Below are 5,606 nucleotides of genomic sequence, written 5' to 3' on the forward strand. Positions count from 1 at the left end.
TAGCCACGGAGCCAAACCAGCTAGGACTGCTGTGGATATTCTTGTACCTGTCTCTTGGAGTACATATGTCTTGTGAGTGGAATTTTGGGGTTATTTTACCATAATTCAGAGACCAGCAGAGCACCTAAAAGAATTAGAGATTGGGGGGCGGAGGTAAGAGATCAACCAAAGGACTTGTCTGCATGCATATAAGAATAGCCAATGGACACAAGACACTGGGGGGTAGGGGAGGCCAGGGGTTTGTCAAGGGCGGGAGAAAAAGGAGACATATGTAATACTCTTTGTAATACTTTAAGCAATAAAACAATTAAAAAATTAAAATATAAATAAATAAAAATAAAAATGGAAACTCACATGCTCAAACATGGCATGAGTCACATTTATTCACATCCCATTGGCCAAGGTATGAAACACAAGCAAGTCCAAAATCAGTGAAATAAGACGCTGTAAGTCACATAGCAATGGGCAAGGAAGTAAATTATTTCAAACAATAAATCCATCTATTGCAACTGCCATCTTCTATCTGAAGTACATGACAGACATTACTAATTAATCCCAGAATTCAATAGAAATTGAGTTATTTGGTTAAGTGAAGTCCAAACCTTCTCAATATAATATTTCAGGCAGTAATTACCAATAATCTGAATTTAGGGGGGAAAAAGTTAAAATTGATCTGCTGTTCTCAAGTGACCTCTTAGACTCCAGTAAACATTACACATTCCCACCTCTGAATCTGCTTCACCCGTCCTAGACCTTGTCCTGCCAAACTATCCAAATCTAATCCATCCTTCGACTATCTATACATTCATCCTTTCAACAAAATGTAATGAACACCTAGCATAGTACCTGACACGTGTTTGTCAAATGAATCTGTTCTAACCTTACGCCTTGCACATAAATACTCAGTGAACATTTGTTCCCTGATTAATTAACAACACAGTTCAGTTCTGAAACTGGACAACCAATGGGTCTGGGCAGCCTGTCACTACTTGAGCCAATTAAGCAGAAACAGAGTTGAATCATCTATGAGTGTTTATTCTAATAATGCTGCCAGTATGGAAGATCAGCACGAAAATCTGCTCTGCACTCCCCCCCCCCGCCCCCACATAAGCCAGCTGCTTATAAGGGGTAGAAGGACAAAGATTTTAAGAGAAAGTAGGAACTACAGGCATGGGGAAGTAGGCAAGTATAATGGTTACAGGTTACAGGCAAATAGCAGGCACCTCCAGGACCAGATTGTATAGGTAGTTTTCAGAAAAGGATGGACTGCATTCTGATATTAACTACTATGTTTGGGGCCTACAACTTTCAGCCAGGTTAGAGTGTGCTTTCTCTAATCAGAATAGAACAATCACGGTTAACAGAACATGATGAATATTTCTTATAATTATAGTTAGTCCCCACTATTCTATTTCTGCCCCTAACAGTTGCTTAGAACGATGGAATTTAGTATCACATACCAGGAGTTTCTGGGGTGGGAGTATGGTGTATCTACTACTACTACTACTACTACTACTACTATGGTGTACTGACTACCTGTGCTTGAATCCTGATTCTACCACTTACTAGTTGGATGACCCTAGGTCAGTGATGGCGAACCTTTTGAGCTCGGCGTGTCAGCATTTTGAAAAACCCTAACTTAATTCTGGTGCTGTGTCACATATAGACATTTTTTGATATTTGCAACCATAGTAAAACAAAGACTTATATTTTTGATATTTATTTTATATATTCAAATGCCATTTAACAAAGAAAAATCAACCAAAAATATGAGTTCGCATGTCACCTCTGACAAGCATGTCATAGGTTCGCCATCACTGCCCTAGGTAAATCACTTAATTCACTTAATTATCTGTGCCTCAGTCTTCATCATATGTAAAATGGGGGGGGCGGCTACTATATAAGGCTATTATTGTATTAAACGGAAAACCTCAGCATAGTTTAAACACATAATTGTAACCACTCAATAAATGGAAGTTATTACTTTTATCTTTAGCTGAGACTGAGGCTGAGTTTTCTTCCATGCATTTATTCTGGGTGTAAGACATAAACCAAGAGCACTTGGGGCTCTGATTTCTGAACAGGCCTCACTCTTTTATTTTTCCAGGCCTTTTGTTTTGTTTTGTAAGAGGACCTCACTCTTAATTTACCCAGGACCTTGAGCTCATCCAGTGGCTTGTAACTCATAAATCCTGACTAATTGTACAGCTGTGTCTCAGTGTTTGTGCAGCCCAGTAACTTATAGCTAAGTGCGTAGAGATCTTCAGATGAAAGGCACACAGGGCAGGCACCAGACACCCTATTCAGTCATAACAACAAAAAATACTACAAAAAAACTTGGAATAAGCAGGGACTCAGAAAGAGCAAATCAACCCCCTAACATGAAGACTGGGAAAGGGATCATAGAATGCCTGACTACGTACTTGGAGGGCCCAGAAGGGGGAGGGCACATGATGCCCAAGTCTTTGACATAACTTGGGCTGTGGGAGGAGTGTGACTCTTTCACCTCTGCTAAATAAAAACAGGAGCAACAACATGTATTGTTACCCTAATTAATTTAAAGGCTTGGGCACACTGGCCCCAGTAAGTGGCTTGTTTGTGAGTTGTGATCGGTCCAGAATTATACCAGGCTCCCCTTCCAATTTCATGCTTCTACTTCTCCTCCCTCCCACCACCACCACCACCCACACTGCCCCCTCAGGTTATAGACCAGGGGTGGGCAATCTTTTTGACTCGAGGGCCACAATGGGTTCTTAAACTGGACCGGAGGGCCGAAACAAAAGCATGGATGGAGTGTTTGTGTGAACTAATATAAATTCAAAGTAAACATCATTACATAAAAGGGTACGGTCTTTTTTTTTTATAGTTTTATTCATTTCAAACGGGCCGGATCCGGCCCGCGGGCCGTAGTTTGCCCACGGCTGCTATAGACCCTCTTCCTAGATCTAGAGTTCACTCTAGGGCAGTGGTTCTCAACGTTCCTAATGCCGCGATGCTTTAATACAGTTCCTCATGTTGTGGTGACCCCCAACCATAAAATTATTTTCGTTGCTACTTCATAACTGTAATTTTGCTACTATTATGAATTGTAACGTATATCTGATATGCAGGATGTATTTTCATTATTACAAATTGAACATAATTAAAGCACAGTGATTAATCACAAAAACAATATGTAATTATATATGTGTTTTCCGATGGTCTTAGGCGACTCCTGTGAAAGGGTCGTTCGACCTCAAAGGGGTCGCGACCCACAGGTTGAGAACCGCTGCTCTAGGGGGATCCAGTCGAGGGGTGTATTGGCAGGCCCATCACTGAAACCCTCAAGTTGTAAAGAAATAGCGGTGCACAACACGTAGTTTTTACAGGGGCTGTCCCTGGGGTTGCAACAGAGAAGAAACTGCTAGCACAGCTATTAGTTTCCCATCCCTTAAATGGCAGGTGGCTGTGAAGTCGTGGCATTTATAGAGACATGCAGTCCTACTGTTCTACCATTTCATAACTTTGATATTTTAGACCGGCTCCTTAACCTTTTCAACTTTAGATTCTTCCTCTATAAAGTGTGTAAAACAATACTACCTATCTCAAAACTTGTTAAAAGTAAACTAAAGAGTGCATCTGAACTCGTTTGGCGCAAGACGCACTATAAAGTATTACACAGCGGGCGTTAAAGCCCTAACTCCTTCCCACCCCCCAACTACGCACGTTACAAACCCTCAGTCACCACTAATACAGCCTGCCCCCTCCTAAGGAATCATGGGCCGTGAAGTCTTTTGATGGCCACACCCTCGTTTGCTGTCATGGACGTGAGAACTACGTCTCCCAGAATGCAGTGGTGAGGCCGCCGCCACGACCGCCCTCTTCTCCGCCCTCCTTGCACAATAGCCTCCTGGGATATGTAGTCCCAGATCCTAGTCAGCTCTCCAGTAAAAGACCGTGGAGGAACCACAAATCCCAGAAGTCCTCGCGCTCATTCTTCTCCCTCCCCTCTCGGAGACGGAGTGCTGTTTTTGTTGTTGGTGAAAGGTAAGGGAACAGCTGATCCGTCTGTGGGGTAAGAAACTTGGCCTAATTTGGGGGGATCTTATGGGGCGTCACCCCACTTTCAATCTATGAAAGGATAAACTAAGGGGACTGTAGAAAGGGGTTGCAGAAACGTTTGGGTTTTAATACTTTACGTACGGGAGAAGCCAGCTCCACTGTTGTGGGAGTTCTTGGTCTCAAGGGGGGCCCTGATCAAAGGAATACCGCCCCTCACTGTTCTCACCTTCTTCTCTGTCCTTCTCAAAAAAAGCTTGATATGCTTAAGGGAGTTGGGGAGAGACTGAACTATTTGCTCATCCTTCCACATGCAAAATTTGGCCCTCACAACCTTCCCTTTCCCCTTACCACGCCCCACACCCCTCGCCAATCCAAAGGCCTTTACTACGTTTGACTCGCTGCGGGGCGCGGGGGGCGGACCTTCCAAGGTGTAGAATGTCAAGGAACTCTAGAGCCTTACAGAGTGGGATGATGGTATCCCACCATGCAAACACTTCAGTTTGACTACACACGTACAGAGCTCTCTTTCAGGCCTGTCCCAACTCTTAAGGATTTTATTTGTGGCAAGTATTTGGGATTCCCCAGGCTTAGATCTTTGGGATAATATATACCCCCTTAGAAAACCGGAGAATTGTATTTGAAGAAAACATGGAGTGGTTTTTTTGTTTGTTATATTTTTATTGATTTCAGAGAGGAAAGGAAAGGGAGAGAGATAGAAACATCAATAAGGAGAGAGAACAAATGATTGGCTGCCTCCTGCACACCCCTTACTGGTGATCAAGCCCTTGACTGGAATCGAACCTGGGACCCTCAGGCCTGCAGGCCAACACTCTATCCACTGAGCCAAACTGGCTAGGGCTGGACTAGTTTTAACTAGGGATTTTTAGAGAGATGAAAATCTAAAGAAACCCATTTTCCTCAATTCAATTAAAAAGTTGCTCTTTATGGTAGAGCTGGCCCACCTTCTCTGCTGTCTCTCTTCTTTTAAAGTTCCTACTCCCCCCACACACACCTTACTTCAGCCTGGAGTGGGGCTGTGATGTTCGGGGATGTGCACATGACTAGTGGCTATGGCTGATTGGAGGCAGTCAGCTGTGGCTGACACAGGGTGTTGATTAGTGGGCTAGAGAAAGGGATGAGGGGGGCCATCTCACAGCCCTAGGCTGAGGAGTTCTGTTGATTATTATTGTTATTGTTCCTCTCCCCACCTAACTCAGAACACCTCTTCCTCTCACTTTCATCCTATAGTGTGCTTCCAACGATCAATCCAAGCAGATGGAGGAATGGAGGTATTCAACACTTAGAATTGAGGCTAGGGGAGCAGAGAGAAAATAGGGAGGAAAATACCGAAACTGGGTTACACATAGTCAAACCAGTAGGTTTGCCTGAAGAGATGAATGTTAAGGTGTTTTTTTTTTTAACTATCTCTTCCTTCTCTCAACATTATATATAAATATCCCCTTCCCAGGGCTCCTTCCTTCCCACCTTCCAGTCTGTCCCCTGCCCAGGGGTGGGGCTTTCCTGGCTCTAGGCCCCCACATTCCATCTCCCCACACCACCACGTT

The 5,606-nt window shown here is 43.6% G+C and overlaps 1 protein-coding gene across 3 annotated transcripts in view; it reads left to right on the top strand.

Moving 5' to 3' along the window:
• Nucleotides 1–3,934: 3,934 nt before the first annotated feature.
• Nucleotides 3,935–5,606, top strand: part of CALCOCO1 (calcium binding and coiled-coil domain 1) — a 15,497-nt gene continuing 13,825 nt past the window's right edge. The window contains exon 1 of one of the 3 annotated variants that reach the window (XM_006756958.2): nucleotides 3,935–4,026. The gene's annotated coding sequence lies outside the window, so the exon portion shown is untranslated. Of the gene's footprint in view, nucleotides 4,055–5,606 lie in introns of all 3 variants that reach the window. The other 2 variants (XM_006756957.2, XM_006756960.2) reach the window with 2 other exon arrangements.

This window comes from Myotis davidii, unplaced genomic scaffold (genome assembly GCF_000327345.1).
Source record: "Myotis davidii unplaced genomic scaffold, ASM32734v1 scaffold233, whole genome shotgun sequence".
NCBI classification, from domain to species: domain Eukaryota; kingdom Metazoa; phylum Chordata; class Mammalia; order Chiroptera; family Vespertilionidae; genus Myotis; species Myotis davidii.